A 20,583-nucleotide genomic window follows, 5' to 3' on the forward strand; every position below is an offset into this window, starting at 1 on the left:
TAAAATCTTAATCGGTAAGCTTTTGTGGCCAAAGTTTTTGACTACTTGTTGATATATTTTTGGTTACTACCACGTCCGATGGAATACTCATCATGATTTTATCGGATTTTGTCTTAACCCACCCCGCACCCCCTTTCCCAAGCAAAAAAGCCATCAAAGTCTACGATCATGAGTTTAATCTTTTTTAGGGAGAATATAGTTGCTGATTCCAAATAATTGGCTAAACTGGGCGTTTACTCAGCAGAATTCTGATTGGCCACACCATCATGGCCACCCACAGGGACCAATAATTACAGTGCGGCTGTGAATGTTCCTACATAAATACTATGCCAGAACACACACCAGGCCTTCAATTGTTCATCATCCTCGAAGACGGCTGCAACATGACTAGCATTAAACGTCGGGAACATAATTATTTCCTCGAACATAGTTTTAATCTTTTAAAAAAAAAAGTACTTGCCAGAGATGTGTAACATATAACCTATAACGAACAAATTCACGTGTTCTTATGTTGCAAATACACTTATAATACGAAATTAGGACATGAAATTTAACGTAGAATTCTGTAAAATAATGCTGAGCTTAATAAATAAACGCAAATTTATTTTCCACTTAATTTCTGGACGCGAACCACAGGTAGTTTCCGCACCCACCGTTAGAATTCGTTGCTGAGCAGCTACGTCGACTATCGAATCATTCGATTTGTAGAGCGAAATGTTAAACTATATAATGAAACAGCTCCGATAAAAGCGAAAAAGAATGGACAAAATACTAAACCCTGGCTTTGTATCTGATCTTTAATGAGGAATTTTATTAAAACGGTGTCCATCTTGTTAAAGTTAACTAAAAAGTTATTACTATAAAGTTTCCCTTTGGCTTTGTGAACTTTGTTTCGCTCCATTCGCCACAGATGGCAGCATCGTGTGTTACACATTTACGTTCCATGCGACTTCCGTTCCATTCATGAAATCACTCCTACCAAATGCCGTATACCGAGAAGTTGATAGAAAATATCTCGCCATTACTTACGCAACCCAATACGACAGCTATCGATGTTTGCAAGTTTGTTTAAAATTAACTGTCTGAGAAAAAAAAGTTTTGTTACAAATTTAATATTTATTCCGAAAATATATTTTACTGAAACGTATTTAAAATATTTCACCACCTAATTTAATTGTTAAAATCTTAAATATTACACAAATCATAATTTTACTACCAAATTTACCGGTTAAATCAACATTCGAAAACAAAATTTTCACACGCTTAATTCAGTAACATCGCGCCCGAGACGCGATAGAAATTTGGGGGAGGGGGTAAGGGGGGGGGGGGGGGGCAAAAAAATAAACATTTCGGAAAGTCTGTCACGTCCACCATTTTTCATCGCGCAGATGTTGCAGATGTTTAGAACGTGATTGATTGGTTAGAAAAAAATATTCGCGTCCATCGCATCGCGTTATTGTGATTCCAGCACGAGTCGAGAACGAGGAGCACATATACAAGATGTAAGTATCTAAAATAGCTACACGTCAAAACTTTAGGTCTATACTCAGGACAGTGAAACACGCTGGAGCCTTGTTTTGTGGAATGCCGCATTTTGACGTGATGCACAACTATTCATTCGCTTGAAAAAAAAAACTCTTAGTAATAAACAGGAAAATTTTCTGACCTACTTTCGTTGTAATTTCTACCTACTACCTGCGTATGTTAGATACGCCCTTTATTCGGTGCATCACAGCTAGATAATCTGTAAACAGTTCAGAATCAATAGCAATCTGTCATCTGTGTCCATAGCCGCAAAAAATTTCACTAAAATAACAGCTTCATTCTGTCATCACTCAGATTGAGAAAGCATTTTTTTCTTTACTTTTTCAGATGGTGTTTTAATGCATAGTCGTACACACTGCAAACTAACGTACGCAAGGTACTGTTTGAACTTGGCCGGCCATGGTGATGTTGAAGACTGGATTTCCTTTATTTTTTTTTGAAAACTTCAAAATAGTTAAGTTATTTTTTAAAAAGTAGGGCAAATTTGTATATTTTATAAAAAAACAGGGAAATATCAGGGAAATTTTATTAGAGACTAGCTACGGTACCCGACTTCGCACGGATAATTAAAGATTTTTAAAAGAGTATCTTTTAAAAATGTATTAAAATATTTATTTTTAAATTATAGTCATATTAAAAATAAAATTATTTCCTTTTTTATCATATTTCGTATTTCAGGACGTACACATATCGAATACGCTAATATGCAGAACACTCGCAATGCTCATTAAAATGCCCCTCCTCGTGGGTACGCTACTGCCGTTGTCAAAACCGGTTGCCATGGATACGTAGAAGGCAAAAACAATGCAATAGCCTTTTCCATGAATACGCAGAAGGCATCAACAATGCAAAATCCCATTTCCATGAAGACAAAGAAAGTATAAGAAATGCAATGACGAAATTTCATCAAAAATAATTAAATTCTGCTTCAAGGGGTGGTTTCTCGAAATCTCATCTGGACCTTCCTCGTGTTTCGAAGGTCATGTGTGCGAAATTTCAAACACAATCGGATAAACGATGCAGAAACACATAGAAGACGCATACACAAACAAACGTTAAATTTCATACATATGAATTGTGTGAACATTCTGTATTGTTGCGATTTACCGCGGGTTCGTAAATGATAGCCCAATTAAAGATTTTTATCACACACACAGTTTTATTTATTACCACTACTTATGTCACTTACAAATAATCTTCTTAGTTGGCAAATAATTAACTACACTTAAAGAAATGTCAATTCCCCAGTCACTCGTTCCGCACACCTCGCTGGGCCGCACCTCTGGCACAACTCTCGCCGCAGCACCCCTCGTGGATCTCAGCCGCGGGACTCCGTCGCCACACTCCGCCGCCGCCGACGCACTTCTCCTTCGCCGAGGATCCGCTCGACTCCTCGCTCGCAACTTCGCTCGGGACTCCGCCGCGCCCGCGACTCTATCGCCCCGGAAGCTCCGCCGCGGGAAGGCTGCCGCCTGAACTCTATCTCTCTGAACTCTACTGACTCCCTCGAGGCCGCCGTCCTCGTTTTATCTATCAGCCGCAATTTCCAGAACTCACGAGAGCGGCCGGGGCCAGTCGCGTCACTCCGAGCCGTCCCGACGGCAGAAATCACTCGAAAACACGTGTCGGCGGCTCGCGCAACTCCCAGCTGTCCGGTGTCAGTTACGTGTCAAAGGCAGGGCGCCGCGCGGGTAGGGGTGTTAAGGAGGGGGGAAAGCGACAATCCTTGTTATCTTCCAGGCGCGCGCGACGCATATCATATTGCTGCAGTCGCCAGCCAGCTCTGCACCTGCACGTGTACCGGCCAATGTCACGTTCGTAACAGTATAATGAAAAGAAAAAAACGAAATTACATTTTATTCTAACTTCGGATTTAACAACAGAAAACTCGAAATGAATTGGGGGTATCATCAAAGTCTAAATAATTACAAGCGAAGAGGGATGGTGGTGGATGAGAATGAAGCACTGACGAAATGAAAGGGAGGGGAAAATTAGAGCACCCCAGAACAACCCACAGGCTCATGTTTCCCACTCGACCCTATCGGGAATCGAACCCGCATCACCTCGGAGGGAGGGTCACCTCCCGCGGTCCCCTATCTGATTGGCTGGAATTTACTGTGACCAAGCACACTAGAGACTAAGGCCTAGTTTATAAACTACGAAAGAGCGCAAAATCGCAAGAGGCTAGATGTTCAGCAACCACTTTTCAGAGTATCAGTTTAAAAACTACGCAAGGCGCAATAACTAGGGACCGGAAAAATTCGCGGGTTCAATGACCTGTAGGATGAACACCATAGTTCTACAGTGTACACTCGGTCAAATGCCACCCACTGGTTGGCTGCTGTCTTGTGAGACGTTCCAGCGTAGCAGCCTGTGTTGACCAGCTTTGGTTGGGTGTTTCTCATTGGCCCAGAGTCATCCAGGTGAGTTGTGAACCAATAACAGAGGCAGCACTGAGTTATAAAGATTGGTATTTTAGCCTATCGCGAAATGAATTCGCGAATTTTTTCCGGTCTCTAGCAATAACTCAACGCAAGTATTGTTCAACTTCCAACTTTCTTGCGTTTTTTCTTGCGTTTACGACGTCCATATTTGAATAAAAATGTTCCGAAAACACAAACGTTTTATGCATAGAAGCCTAGGATGTTCTGTTTTATATAGTACATAACTAGGGACACCTGTATTTCGCGATTTTTTTTTCATGTCAAGGTATTTCACAAAACACTGTAGCTTCTTCTAAGAGTCATGGCAAATTGTGAGGGTGCAGCAGTACGGTGACCACATTCTCATTGGCCCCGTCAAGAGCGGGACGACATCACATCTCACCGACCTCAGCCAATAACCACAGGAGAAAAGCTACAGTATTTTGTAAAATACCTTGACATGAAAAAAAAATCGCGAAATATAGGTGTCTCTATACATAACGTTTTCTCTTGTTGAACTTACACGCAGTGAAAGAAAATAACACTTTAAATTCTATTTTTGACAATATATTTTGTTTCCATGATTAATATGAATCATCAGAAGAAGACTGGTGTATAAATTTGTTTTCTACAGTTTTACGATTTTTAGTTAAGGGTTGGTAACGAGTTGCAATTTGCGTGCTTTATAAACGATTTATTTATTTTTGCTTTGGTTGTGTTGTTGCAAACGTTGCAATCGTTGCGTAGTTTATAAAACCGGCCTAATACCGGACAGATCTTCTTTACTAACAGCACAGGCGAGTGTGTTTATAATAACAACCTAACTATAATTCTGTTTAACGAGAGGTTATTATTAATTTCTCAAAACAAAATGTCGAGAGCGCCACAATAATTAACACAAAAATACTAATTCATCTGTCCTCTCGTTACAAAAAAAAAACGAAATTCGGGTTTCGGACATGAAATTTAACGTACAATTACTTTAAACTAATGCCGAGCATGATAAATTAAGGAAAATGTGTTTTTAATTACTTTTTTTTGGACGCGAATCACACGTACTGTCTTCGCTCGCCGCTATAATTCGCTACGGCGACACTATAGCAGCCTAACCGATAAAAGCGAAAAAAGACTTTTAAAAATACTAAACCCCGGATTTGGGCCTAATTTTTGACAAGAAATTTTATTAAAATACTGTCAATCTTGATAAAATGCATTATACAGTTAATACGATAACATTACCCTGTCATTGTGAACTTTGGTTCGCTTCGTCCACCATAGGTAGAAATATTGTAGACAGCAGGAAACATAGGAATCGCCGATTAAATAACATTCCGTTTTTAGACGATTGAAATACGAATACTCATCTAATACACATCAAACTTAAACACAATGCGTAGAAAAATATTTGGTAAAAATTAACGAAAGGTCCTAAGTCCCCAATAGTGCTACAATTTAAAATATGTGTAACCTAAGTAGAGGTTTCACATGTTGGCCAAAAACGTGCCAAAAACGTATTTCATAAAGCAACATTTAAAGTAAACCACTGCACCGATGTCGCTGAAACTTGGTGGGTGAACGTTTCATTAAAAGATACGATTAATCAAGCAAAATACACCAAAGTTCATTTAAATAGTTATCCCCCCCCCCCCCCAAAAAAAAAGGATATGTTTGAACGCAAGCTAGCTTGTAAATATTGGTAATACAAAACATAATTGGTAACAACAATATTTGCAACAATAATTATACACATATTCGAGGTTAGTTTCAGTACCATAAAGTGTCGTTTGGCACCCCAATACGTCAGATTTGTCCCCTAATGTTTGCGAAAGTTAATATGTACGGGTTTTTATATTGCTACACGTGGGTCTGCCATTTTGTGTCACATTTTCGTGCATCGACCTCAATTCCGTTTTCACGACATTAGGCTACTCCTAATAAATTACCGATAGCTAAGATGTTTACACGTCAGAAAATATTTAGGAAGACACTGGACCAACGTTCTTTCTGAAGGACCTGGGTTTGAATTAAACATCCGGTCGTCCTATTTTTTAAAAAATTTAAATAATTTCTCTATTATTTACAATAAGAATGTTTGTTTAGCCGCAACTTCAAAGACGAGTACCAACCTTCGGGAACGCTTTAGACATTAAATCGCGTAGATTTTTCAAACTTATTTTCCAACTTAGCATATCAAGTGACGAACCTGCAACGGAAGTTTGTACGTCGAATTCGGACTCACTCTGTGTAAATTAATTTTCGACTTGGGGGCGTCCTATTTCCCCCCCCCCCCCCCCCCCCGTGAGTTCCCGAAAACACTCGAGGCAACTGCAAAGACGCAAAAACTGCCGCAGTGGGTGTACGAGGGTCGTTACCCACAACGCCGAAATACCACAACGCCGAAATACCACAACGCCGAACGTACAATAACGCCGAATGCCAAATTGACCGCAACGCTGACAGCTAGAAAACTGCTGTGTACCACAACGCCGAAATACAGTAAGGCCGAAAAATGTTGCTGGGGGAGGGGGGGGGGGGGCACAGAAGCAAAATGAAAAACAACTGAATGAATTTGTGTGTGTTTCTTAAATGTATCTTAACGCCGAAATACCACAACCTAACCTAACCTAGGCTAGCCTAACCTAGCCTAACCTAGCCTAACCTAACCTAACCTAACCTTTGTGGAAGTCCTGCAATGACATTTTTCGGATCTCGGCATTGTGGTAATTCGGCGTTGTGGTACACAGCAGTTTTCTAGCTGTCGGCGTTGTAGTCAATTTGGCATTCGGCGTTATGGTTTTCGGCGTCATTGTACGTTCGGCGTTGTGGTGCGTCCCCGGTGTACGGTGTCTGCCGACGCGAGCCGTCGTCTCGCGTTTACATCGCGCGTGTCTTGTTCCCGCAGGTGATGGTCTGTCCGAGGACGCGCCGGCTTCCGACTGGCTTCCCGGGGATCGGCGGTTCCCGCCCGCGTCTCTGTGACTGAGGTGAGGAACAACAAACACACTCTTCGACATCCCCCGCACGGAGGAGCACGCGAACATGACCGGGCGCGGAAAGGGCGGGGAAAGGTCTGGGGAAAGGTGGGCGCTAAGCGTCACAGGAAGGTGCTGCGTGACAACATCCAGGGCATCACCGAGCCGGCCGTTCGTAGGCTGGCCAGGCGCGGTGGAGTGAAGCCTTTGAATATATATACTGTATAGAAATCGCCAGCCCAGGTTAAAATTTCTAATACGGTTTTGAGGTAGTTGGTTAATTCACCGCCGCAATCGCCACCATCTCTAGGGCATCGACTTGTGGTGGTCCCTAGCGGACAAGTGTCGAACTCTTCAAACACCCCTTCCCCCTCCCGTCGAACGACCTTGAGCTGCAGTGAATGATGGGTGTGGGGGGGGGAGGGGGTGCGGGGAATGACAGCGGGTGACAGTGCTGCCCTCTAACGTGTAAATAACAACTAAGACGACACAGGGCGTTACGGCAGCGCACTGCAGCGGTGAAGTTCCCAAGCTGCTCATCATACGCTTCTGAAAAACGTAGAGTAAATCCCATCCACTCGCGACTTCTATACAGTATATATATTCAAAGGTGAAGCGCATCTCGGGCCTCAAATACGAGGAGACACGAGGCGTGTTCAAAGTGTTCCTGGAAAACGTGATCCGCGATGCGGTCACCCACACAGAGCACGCCAAGAGATCCCTCACGCTGGAACCACAACAGCCCTGGATTCTAATTGGGTAGGACTCGTACTTGGTGGTGGTGCTCCGATCGCTTGGAGCAGGCTCTAAGGGTTCCCTAGCCCGATGCGGAGTCGACGTGGTGAGCGACGACACAGCTCCGGTACTAGCCTGAGGTTGGATAGGACCTCCACCGGACCACGGGTTCACTGGGTGTTTTGAGGTGTCCAGGTGTAACAGTGGTAGATCGGGGTAGGCCCAGCAGTGCTGACAAGGTCAAAGAGCTAAGAACACAGCCAACTGTCTGGTTAGCTGAGTGAGGCAGGGCGCCGAGGTGGTTACTATGCTGGGATGGGTAGCCCTAGCATCTGGTCACAGTTGAAGCCCTAAAACCTTCCCAATAAAACAAAGGGGGAGCAATCCCCATACAGTTCTGGTTTTACATATGGCTCTGGGATGTTAAATACGGTTCTGTAGGCTGACTCCCAAACTACCCTGTAAGGGCGTTGACTTGGGAGGGGAGGTAGAGGATAGGCCGGCCTTCGGGTTTGGAAAACACTGGAATCACACAATAGCGCGACGCAAGCGACGCGACGGGCGCGACGCGAGTTTGTTTTTTTTTCTTCTAAACCAATCACGCTCGACACGCATGTGACGTCAGCGAGTCGCAAGTCGCGGGTGCGATTTATGACGTGAATGCGTATTATAAATCGGGGTTGAGTGTAATGAAAATACGATAGATTTTTAAACATTATAATATATAAACCGGGTTTAGTATATTCGAGTTGCGCAACAATTTTCCAGCCAGAAACCGGGTGCAATAAACGTATTTAGAATAAATATGTACGTAGCACAATTTTTTTAAACAAAATTTCTGGTAGGCTATCATTCAAGATGATTTATCGCTAAAAGGTTGAGTGCCAAGATAGTAACATCTTACTCTTATTATTGGAAAATATATTATTTTACGCGAAGAAAAAGACGAATCACGGACATTCTGTATCGCAGTAGGTGTTTTCTCATTGGCCGATTTAAGTGGAAACGAGTTTATTTGGTCGATTAGAGCCAATAAGAAAAGAAATGTTGAAAATTTAAACAAATAGTGTCAAAGCCTGTGTCAAATAGTCATATTTTCTTATGGTGAATCATCATCAAACTAGTCAATTGTGTGTGGTGGGGGGAGGGAGAGCATTTTCCAGATATCTACCTCTTTCGTGGGGAAAAAGGTTCATGGAGCCATGCAATAATAAACAATATCAAAAGGAAAGAAAAAAAACATATTTATGAAAGATTTTTAAAATTAATTTTGTGAAGATTAGTTACGATTTTTTTTCCTTAGAAGGCCTCGCTCCTTGTCTTATTTATGTTTCTCACTTTGCTCCCTTTGCCCGCTAGATACTGCCCAAGTCTGCACATGTAGTAGATATTGGTACAGAGGAAATGCGAAATGTGAAAACATTTACCATCTACACGTGCAGTCGGGACAAGAAGAGCTTCTGTGCACGCGGTATGGTTTCAAAAAGCGAAATTTTCAATTTCGTTTCCCTCGCGACAGAGCTTCGCGTCGCTCCGACACCGCGCGTGGGCGGTGTTTATTTATTCGAGTTCTGGCATTCTGGCAGTTGCATGGTCCGCAGCTGTTTGTTTGCCAGACTCGGACCGGGCCCCATTTTCGCTTTGCCGTATAAGTCCGCCACGCTTGCCATCTCTCTGTCTCTCTCTCTCCCCCCCCCCCCCCCACAAAAAAAAATAGAAATAGTTCTCTCGCGGGATAACGGGCTGGCGTCGCCTGGAATGATGCAGGAATGTGCTTGGCTGGTGCCGAAATGCCATTCTACGCCCAAGACGCAAATTAATTTACACAGGATAAGTCCGAATTCCACCTACAAACTGCCGCTGCAGGTTCGTCACTTAATAAGTTGGAAAATAAGTTTGAAAAAAATTCTACGCGACTTAAATGTCTAAAGCGTTTCCGAAGGTCGGTACTCGTCTTTGAAGTTGGGGGCTAAACAAACATTTTTTATTGTAAATAATAGAGAAAGTATTTAAGACGGTTCACAGAACGTCTGGATTATGTTTTGATTGAAGAAAGTTCCACAATCACCGCGAGCAATTAAATATTATCCAGAAGCATAGTGGTCTATTTTTAATACTTTCTGTATTGTTTACTATAAAAAAAAATGTTGTTCAACCCTAACTTAAAAGACGCATACCAACATTTGGAAGTACTTTAGACCGTAAGTCGTAAGTTTTCTACTTATTTTTTCGTGATTAACATGATGCCGGTGTTTATAAGTCGAATTTAGACTCAGTCTTATGTACCTCAGAGGCAAGCAAGCTTACTATAAGTCCAAATTTTACAATTTTTGCTTTATTACACGTTATGTTTTAAAAAAAAACATGTATGTCTTTAGAAGAAAACTAAAAAATACCCAAAAGACAAAAACACAAATTAAGTAAAAAAAAATTGCTTTTGTCAACAGGATAAATACCACATTATATTCCATAACAGGAATATGGTCAACAAACAAAGAAAAAACAAAGAAAAATGGACTAAGAGAACGAAAAAAAAAAAAACCCACAAATGATGACAGCACAAAAATATTGAACCCAAAAAAATTCAGCACAACAGTTGAAACGAGAAAAAAAACACGACAAAACGAAAAGACGAAACAAACACAATAGTTTTCCAAAACAGAAGAGAACGAAAAAAAAAAAAAAAAAAACTCCGACAAATGATGACAGCACAAAAATATATGAACCCCCCCCCAAAAAAAAAAATGGCGTGTGTCCAAAAGCTTACATCAAGTCATGCACTCCCATTGCACAAATCTTTCAAAGATAATATGTTTTAAAAATATGTTCCATGTCGAACTATAAAATCGCACCTCACTCAAAAGTTATTAATTGTTATAAGAGTCTGCGTCTGAAGCTTTAGTTGAGTGAGAAAAACCTATATAAAGTTACAGTGTTATGTACTTGTGGATATTGGAAAAGGTCCCTCGTTTGGAAAATCGAATAAACGTTAAGTTCCGTCTGGCCGTTCAAGCTCATATGTAGGTTGAGGGAGAACACGGTAAGTGTTGCGTTAGCTTTGAGTAAACGTGAGAGCAATGATTTGATGGGATTTCACTCAGAGCCCTGTCATTTTCAGCATATCTATAAAAATGACTGATATTTTATAAATGGTATTGATTTGAAGGTACTTGCGGCCTAGTTGGGTGTATTGTGAATCTGTTCCTCTTACCTTCATTGCAAAGGTTCTGTACTTTTAATACACTCTGGACGTAAATTATAGTCATGTTAGAAGACGAATGATATGCTCAAAGAAACAACCTTAGTTTTTAGGAATCGAGTTGAAGGTTTCACAAACTCTTTCAGGTTTGAGTGTTGATGCCAAATATTATTACTTTCACTACAGCCTACTTGTTACTAACATTCCCCTTATCACTGTTTTTAACTTTCATTAATTTTTTTAACACCTGCCTCCAAAAATGATAGTTGGAGACCATCCACTTAAATTGTGTGTAAAATATTTTCTGAATTGAGAGTATTAATAATAATAAACGATTGAAGACTTGTTTACTACCAGGATGCTCAATACAATGTCAAAACGCTGAAAGTTTTTTTGTTGTTGTTAATTAAACAGTTCTTTACATAATGGACTGCATTGTATAATAGAAACAATCAGGTGGTAAAATATTACCGTAAAAAATCTCCACATTTGTCAAATAATAATGTTAAATAACAATTTAAGTTTTTACTAACATTTGTTATTTATTTCATCATAAACATTTAAATTAATATTTAATTGTAAGTATTAAGGCTCTGTATGTATTTACAAAAATTCTAGGTAGCTTTAGTATCGATTTAAAACACTATTTGGGTACGTGTCGGGCTATTTGAGTTTCCAACCGCTGCGTCGCTCACCCTTCCTCCCGTTTCGGCGTGGGGACTCCCTGGGTTTGCTCGACAGGCAGTCAGGCAGGCAGGCAGACGGACAGAGGAGCCGCGCGCCGCTCGGACGAATTAAAAGCTGCGGAACATCTGCCGCCGCCTCACCCCCCCCCCCCTGACCCGAAGCGCCTTGATGGATTGCCCCGCGTCAGACGGGGGGGGGGGGGGGGAGAAAAGCCCACCACACAGCCCGGCGTCGCGTAACGTGTCTCGAATATGACAGTTCACACAAAAAAAAATAAAGTAGTGAAACTGGTCAACTTCATCCTTCTGGCCACCGTGTTTCTGTCGACGGTGTTTGTGAAACAACTTTTCGGTGCTGTTGCCATGTGTTCGCTGTTGCGAGCGGGAGTTTGGAAATGAGCATCGGCTGTGCTGCTCTTCAGAAACGTCAAATTCGAGACGTGTTGGCTCGACGAGGTAGATCCTTCAATCATTGCTGTTCTATGTTGCCACACGGGGCATTAAGGTCGGTATCACAAGAGACATACATAAAGGTTTAGGTGTTGTATACGGCTACACATGTGCCCTAACCGTATTACTGGTGCACGATAGGACACGACCAGTCGCTTGTTTTTTGGGGAACGGATCTTGGTGTCCCATCTTGTGGCCGATCTGTTGCTCAAATCACGCGCATGCGCAGAGTCCACTTTTTCATTGATTTCCTCCCGATGGCGGACCTGCTTCTGGCACCGTTATCTCGTATGTAGTCATTTTTGTGATCATCAAGCATGTTGGTGTGCCAAATGAAATTTTATGATAGAAAAACTATCCTGGAATTTATTTTGTACACTTTAATGAACACAACAAGAAACAACAAAAGAAATGTCAGTATTAGAAAAAAGCTTTTATTTTTTGTGCAGTGATACTGCCATCTCCAATATTTTGCCGTAACAATTGTATCGATGGTTGCCAAACGTCCGCTAAAGTGCGTTGGAACCAATTTCTAGCCTCGCGCAGGTCACCGTTTATTAAAACCTTACCGGGTTTCGGTTTGGACACGCTCTGGAATACGTCCCGCGAGTTAGGTTACGGTTGTATCCCGACAAGACAGTGCTTATTCGCTTCCTTTTCAGATCGTCTTGGAATACCGCCCTAGGTATTACTTATCAGCTGCCCCCATTTTTTTTCTTCTCGTCACAATCGCTGATGAACCATGTGTAGGGGCATGCATGCAATTTTCGCGAAAAGATTTCGAGACTAGCTGAAATTCAAAACACTGTAGTATCGTCTGTGTTTCGTGATTGGGTGTGTTTCTTTCAGTTACGTGTCTACTGTCAGAACACCAATCACAGTAGTTCAGTGCGTAAAAACACGCGTCCCGAGTGGCTCGGTCAAATAAGGCAACGGCTCTTCTCTCAGACGGTCGCCAATCACAAGGAAGAAACCGCTGTTGTGGGTATACCTTGTTGCAGTCTAATGGGTATTCAATTCTTTTCGCGAAAAATGCTTGCCCCTAACCATGTGGCATAAAGCGGGATTTTTAATTAGCCCAATTTTAAAAAAAAATTTCCCCTCTTTCCGGGCCAAAACAGTTTGGAAGATCGTGCAAACTAATAATTTCGAAACATACAGGAGAATCACAATTCATTAGATCGTCAGTGCGGGCGCAAACGTCTCGCTCGGGTGGAAACGCGTTGCTGCGACCCAATGCTGACCGACGACTTGTTTTCGTGACGTCGCACGCCGGGGCGGTGTTGCAGACGTGGTTGCAGAGTGTGAACTTCTCCTCGCGGCCACCCCGCGTCACTCTGCTCTCAGATCACTCAAACCTCCGCCCCTCCCCCCTGCCGCGTCCTCACTCTCCCGAGCTCCCCTGACACCAGGCTAATGCGTCCGGGGCTCCTTGTAAACATTCCCCTCTCCCTCTCGCCACGGACCGCCCATGCGCGGGGCGTCGGCGAAGCAGTCCCGTTCCGCCGGTCGCAGCGGCCCCAACTGGGGCTCCTCTGCTGCACGAGATGCAACTGACTACATGCATGCCTGCAGCCACGATTGTTTCATTTCACTCCAAGCTAGACTCATCTTGCCCATGCACGGGACGAGTCTGAATTCCACTGATGAATAGAGACCTGAAAAATTCGCGCGTTCATTTCACGATAGGCTAGAATCCTAAAAGTTTGCATTTTTGCTGCTTCGGTGATTGGGCCACAGTTAGAGACCCGGAAAATTCGCGGGTTCATTTCGTGTTATGCTAAAATTCAAATAATTATACCTTAGTGCTGCTTCTGTCATTGGTTCACTGTTAATCTGGAGGACTGAGGGCCAATTAGAGATCCTCACTCATATAAGTGTCGAATCACAGGCCACCCAGTCGAGACGACTCACAAGTCAGCAGCCAATGAACAGTTGGCATTTTCCCGAGTGTGTAGAGGATATTGGAGTCTATCCTAGAGGTCATTGAACCCGCGAATTTTCCGGGTCTCTAGCCACAGTATGTCTGAAGGACTTTGGGCCAATGAAAAAATGAAAACAAAAGAAGTAGCGAATCACGAGCATCCCAGATAACAGGTGCTGCGAGTCAGTAACCAATGAGCAGATGCAATTCGGCCGAGTGCATAGAGGATCATGGAGTCCATCCTGTAGGTCATTGAACTCGCGAATTTTTCCGGTCTCTACCGATGAATAGGGGCAGACATTTTTCGCGAATAAATCTGAACGCCTATTAGACTGCAGCAAGGTATACCCGCACCAGAGGTTTCTTCCTTTTGATTGACGGCCATCTGCGAGAGGAGTCGTTGCCTTTTTTTTTTGACCGAGCCACTCAGGACGCGTTTGCTTCTGCACTGAATTACTGTGATTGGTGTTGTAACAATCGATATGCACCTGAAAGAAACTCACCCAATCACGAAACACAGACGATGCTACAGTGTTTTAACTTATAATTAGTGTCGGAATATTTTCGCGAAATATGCATGGTCCTACCGATGAACATTGGTAGGAGGTTCATCACGGCAAAATAAGTTGAAAACAGAATATACCTCTTACGGACTTAAGCCCTGAGAGAGAGAGAAATAGAGAAATCCTTTGTATAAATGTAACCTAGTTCAAACAAATTAAAAAAAAAAAGTGATTGAGGTACTGCAACACGTGACGGGCATTAGCTGGATTGCAAAAAGAATGTTGTTCAGCTTTAACTTCAAGGATGTATACCCCTTGGGGAAACACTTTAGACCAGCAGTCGAACTTTTTTGGTCGAATTCAGACTCATCTCGTATAATCACGTCTGTTTAGACTGCTCACTGGTCAGTAACAAGGTCATATACTTTGGTGGGCGGGGTGCATGCCATTGGGTTTCCACTTCTCGTTTGTAACTGGCTCAGGGTTGTCGTAGACTTTCGGGAAATTTTTATATAGTTTTTCATTTCATGGTGTGTGTGTATATACATAAAATCTCGGTCGAGTTCGTTAATGGGCAATATCCGACTAAAGGGCTAGAAATAGGGAAGGATTTTTTTTTAAAAAACAAAAAAAAAACTGAAAAATCACTGTAACTCCTATATCATAGAAAATATCACATGTATTTGAACGTATTATAACTCCTAGGAGTAATACCAAAATATTATGTCTGAAAAAGCTTTTGATACGACCAACCATAACTACAAGGATTTGAAAAACAAGGATTGGAGGGTAAAAAAAATCACAACTCCCTTCATAGGCACAAGATCGATTTCGTACAGATTATGTATCAATCTTATAATTTTTATCTAAAACTTTTGTCTGAAACAATTTTTGATTAGAAAAACCACTGCTGTAAGGGGTTGGAAAAATAAGTCGTATAATTAAAAAAGAAAATTCATAACTCGCTTATGTAGGTAAACTATCAAATCCGTTAAAATTGTTTGTAAATTTTATAATTTTTAACTAAAACGTTTTACAAACAATTTTTGTTAAAACGAACTATTGCTTCAGTTGAAAAAATAAAGGGATAGAGTTTTAAAAAAAATATATTATATTTGCGTACCATGCACACTGTTAAATCCGTTCTGTTTTATTGCAAAACCTTAAATTATTATCTAGAAATTTCGTCGGAAATATTTTATTTATACGACCAACTATTACTGGAAGAGGTAGAATAAACAAGGGTTGAAGGACAGAAAAATCGTAACTCCCTTCGTATGCACTTTACATCGAATTCGTTCGGATATTTTGCAAAACTTATAATTTTTATCTAAAACGTTTGTCTAAAACAATTTTTGATTAGACGAACCATTTCTGCAAGGGGGTGAAAGAAAGGGGGAGAATTTAAAAAAATCCATCAAATCTATACCTGGTACGCTATTAAATCCATTCCTTTTTATTGTGAAACCTAAAAACATTATCTACAACTTTTGTCAGAAATTATTTTTTATATAACCAACCATTACTGCAAGGGGTGAAACCATCTTAATATTGTCTTAAACCTTGGCGCAAAGCAAATTTTTATACGACCAAGTTATTAGTGCAAGGGATAAAAAATAGTGATTGCAATTTTAAAAAAATTAATTACATGAAATTTTTTGGCTTATAATAAAAACTCTTTCTGAGCTATTCAATGCTGGATACATTGAGTTAAAAATATTCGTAATATTTTTGCTGCATGGAAAATGATCAATTATTTAATCGATTATTTTGTAATATTGGAGAACATTAATGGGTTATGTACATAAGATCTAAAAATTTTCAGAAGTTTATATAAGTTTCCAAAATATCCAGAATAAGCAGTAAATTGAAATCTACCTACGCCTGTAGGCTGTACCAAAAGGGATTTTTTTCCCTTAGGTGCTTTTTAAAAGATCGTGTCTACTTTCCACCGTTATCTAATGATTTGCCAGAGTTGAGAAACGGAATTGAAGAGGCTATTGCACGGACGAGTTAACCAATGTGTGTGAAGAATTAGACTATAGGTTAGATGTGTGCCTTATAAATAAAGGTGAACATATTGAACATCTGTAAGAAAAACTAGTTAAATTTACCTTTAATTTGATGTATGATTTGTTGCACATAGTCTAAATTAAACTGTTGTAATATACCATTGAAACTGGGAAATTTTTTTATGGACAGCAAGTATAACTTGTAACTTGACAGTGAATTATTATACATGCAGTGGTTTCATATAAGTACGTTTAATTATTGGAAAGATGGCAGCCATTCTTTCACGAAATGACGCCGTTGAACGCGCGTTGCTCTTGGCTGACGGCTCATTTTTTAAGGAGCGGGCCAATACACAGCCTACATCCTTAACTCCAATTACTATGGACATGCATGGGGGCAAAGGAGGTTGGGAGATAATCGTATGTGGGCGTGTCCGAGGGACGAGTAGAGAAGGCGGGCTCAAATGATATAAACATCTCGGTCGCAGCTGCGTTCAGTATCACATCACGTCGTTAAACTCGAGAGTTACGTTCGATATTTATTTATAACAGATTTTTTTAAGCACTAATTTCAGTCACATCTTCGCTGATTACACGTAATGAAACAAAACCCCATTCATTTTCACTGAAAACATGCTTCGACAAAGAAGAATAATTTATCTAGATAACGGCCTTCGCTCTGAAAATACAAATCCAAGCGAGTTTAATTTTTTTTAGGAAAAAAATAAAAAAATTATATTTTTTGCGCTTGGACGCAACATTCTAGTGTGATAGGGATTTTTTAAAAAAATTCGGTCTTTTAGGAAAAGCTACTTTCGTGTGTAATTGGCGATAGTTATTTTTCAATGTTATGATACAAGCTTTGTTCCATTCAGCAAAACTCTCGCAAACCACCCCCGGCGATTCCAACAGATTTGCGCCTTTAGTCAAGACTATTATTTCTTTTAACCTGTGGTAGCCACACATGCAGCATTTTATTAAGTGCCTGCTTCTTAAAGGCATAGCCGTTTGGCAGGCACACATAGTATAAATAAATAAAGTTACTATTATTCCCAAAATAATCATTAGTCTGAATTACGGTAGTTAATATTATAGTTACGGCGACAAATTTTGTTGTACAGGGTATAATGAGGGGGGGGGGGAAGGTAATGTTCATAACCAAATTTAATAATTTAATTGATAATAAAAGGTTTGTTTTAATATATTATTCACGCATTTTCAACCATAAATAAAAAAAAAACTTTCCGAAATTATTTTAAAGAAAAGGTCTAGTACTGCATTTTCGAGAATAGTTACAATAATTAAATTTGTTAAAGTTATGTGTTACAGGTCATCATATTTGTTTAATAACGTCTTAATATTTTAACGCGTACTAATAACCCGTATCTATCTGTAGAACGAGCAAACGGTAATGTAAAGGAATCAAAATTAATCGCTGCACTTGACGTCTCTTCAACAGAGAAGTAATAATGTAGAGATGGAACACAAGAAATAGGCACAACGCTGTAACTATTCGACCGTCAAAACCTCTGGCACGGAAAACCATCGCGGTATCGTCCTCTTGGAGTGATTTCTGTAACCAAAGATTCATATCAGGATGGCTGCATCGGTATTCGAATGCAATCCCTATCGAAGAGTTTCCGATCGCAGCCGCTGGAATGTTTCCCTTGAAAACTGTTTTATCAACGATACATCGTACCTTGCCTTTCACTTTCTTCAACAGCAACAAACAGCGAATAAGGGATGTTATACTGTAAGAAAGGTCTTGAGCATGAACGTAAATAACCAGGGGAGGGAGGGAGTACCACCCGCCTGTAATTAAAAAGCTCTCTCTCCCCTTTCCACTTTCAACTGTGTTGGCAATCGCAACTCTGAAAACGTCAAAATTATGTTTCAAGGAAAAAAAAACTTTTTAAATACTATGAAGTTTTCAGCCTTTTTTGCAGGCATGTAGGCCTAGACGGCCTGGTAAGATGACTTGTGTGGGTTACCCTCATGCGCAAAACTTTAGGACCGCATATCATCCCCTCGTCCCTTTTATTTCTCTTTCTCTACATATGTATTTGCGTCCTTTCCGTTGAGTACAAGCATATTCAAAACTTTTGCTGGAATGACTGAAATGAGTAGGTACTTCGAAATCCAAATAATCTTAATTTCCTGTTCATGCATTAGTAACCATCGTGTATGAATAAAAATGCTCTTGTGTACTTGTTAATCCAAACATTGTGGTGGCAAACATATGCTCTCACCTTCAATTCGTAAGTGATGGCTACGGACCCATTATCATCATTTTTTTTTACAGCGCACGTTGTTATTGGATACGCCTCAATTTCCCCTCAACAATGGGCAATTTTGCTGATGGTCCCGTAATGCACGCGGAGGCCATTATAGAGTTGTGTTGTGTTGTGTGATAAGCAAGTCAAGGTTCGAGGCTAATGCGTGTTTTGGTAGTGTGGCGTTCAGAAGCCGAACTTGATAATGTTTCAGACTAGCCCTTCGCTTGTCTCAGAACCAAACACCGAAGAACTGGAGGGTTGTCACATTTCCTGCCTGCCCGTATTTTGGCATCGGCTGCATCACAAAATTACGTGAGACTCAGCTGGCGGTCATGGGGGAGAAACTCTAACTGCAGAAACCGAGACCTAGTTTTTGAAGTAGTTTTGCAACCATCCGCTAGATAGTAGCTTTTATAATATAATACTAACATAGCTACATTGATTGTGAGAAGTGATGCATCAGCTATTATCAGGCAAACAAACCAGTGAAAATAAATTTACTTTATTTTGGTAGCCACATATTTTGGGGTGTATATACCAGAAATACTGCATCTCGTAAACATTTATATAGAACACGACTGTTTTTATTAAAAAAACAGTACTAAGTGTTTTTTTGTTTGCAGAGTTTAGGTTTCTTCTTCTCAGGAGTTGGTCGTCAAGTAGTTGAATTATCATTATAAAACCTTCCGCCCCAGTTTATTTCCCTTAGTAGTGAGCCCACCCAACAGTTAGCGCCACATGTCGCACAAAACATGGTCTCAATTTCCACTGCAAGAGTCGCACTTCTTGTTCTGTGCTGGCAGTTGGCCGCGGTGTGAGACTTGAAAGCGCACGAAGACGGAAACACGAACTCCGGAACTGGCCACTAGCGCCGGCGGCTACTGAGCGAAGCTCGAACCGCGCGCCATGTTGTGGGGGGGGGGGGAGGGAGGGAGAGAGAGAGAGAGAGAGAGAGAGAGAGAGAGAGAGAGAGAGGAGTGTTGGTATAGGGAGTGAGTGTGGACAGGGACTTGTTTCGGTCGAGATGGCTGGGACTCTGTTATTTTTATTTGTGCAATTGTCATTTTAGTGTCAAAGTTTGAAACGACATTAGTTCAGAAATTTGTAAATTCCTGTGAAAGTTTTAATGTTAAATATATACATGCAGCTGCATTATTATATTTAACTAGCTGCAGTACCCGGCGTTGCCCCCGGGCTGAACACAGGGTGATACATTGTCCGCGAGTTAAAACAAAATGGATAGCGCTGTATGACAGTGTGGTGGACTTATAGAAATGACACGCAATTGCTGTTTGTATGTTTATGAGCTATGATTTTCTTTACCCATGGCGATCGGTTAAAGTGTTTAGAAGTTGATGCGTTGCAGCGCCATCTAGTGAAGAGATATAGCAAACTGGAAGCCACGAAAATATTCCCCGTGTTCAAATATCTGTGCATGCAAATTTTCATGGAGATTGGTTAGATGGTTTAGAAGTAGATGCGCTGCAGCGCCATCTCGCAGCGAGTTACAATAAAGTGGATAGCATAAACACCTTCTCCATGAAAAAAAAAAAAACTTCTATGTGCCAACTTCCATGGCGATCGGTCAAACGGTGTCGGAGTTTATCTACGTCATACATACATATCTACATATCAACATCCAATTGTTATATATAGATTATGCCAGAGTTTTTAAAATCGTGTTATTTCATTTGCATGTTGGTGAAGCAAGATAGTCATAGTAATGGTTTAGTTGTTTTGAATAATAATCTATCTTCGACGAAGTTACATGAAAGTATGCGGTTCATATCTTGTTATTTAATGTAAACCTTCCTTTTAGAAAATGCGAAGCAATAATTTGTCTTCTCTTAATGTTGCA

General features: G+C 40.9%; 1 protein-coding gene across 4 annotated transcripts in view; it reads left to right on the forward strand.

Annotated features, from left to right (window-relative positions):
* The window catches only part of LOC134531911 (transmembrane protein 198), a 329,748-nt gene that overhangs the window by 113,499 nt on the left and 195,666 nt on the right, over positions 1 to 20,583 (forward strand). For 3 of the 4 annotated variants that reach the window (XM_063367948.1, XM_063367951.1, XM_063367950.1), the window contains one exon: positions 6,871 to 6,952. The exons of the other annotated variant lie outside the window; for it this stretch is intronic. The gene's annotated coding sequence lies outside the window, so the exon portion shown is untranslated. The remainder of the gene's footprint in view (positions 1 to 6,870; positions 6,953 to 20,583) is intronic. 4 annotated transcript variants of the gene reach the window in all.

Source organism: Bacillus rossius, chromosome 5 (genome assembly GCF_032445375.1).
Source record: "Bacillus rossius redtenbacheri isolate Brsri chromosome 5, Brsri_v3, whole genome shotgun sequence".
Taxonomy (NCBI): Eukaryota; Metazoa; Arthropoda; class Insecta; order Phasmatodea; family Bacillidae; genus Bacillus; species Bacillus rossius.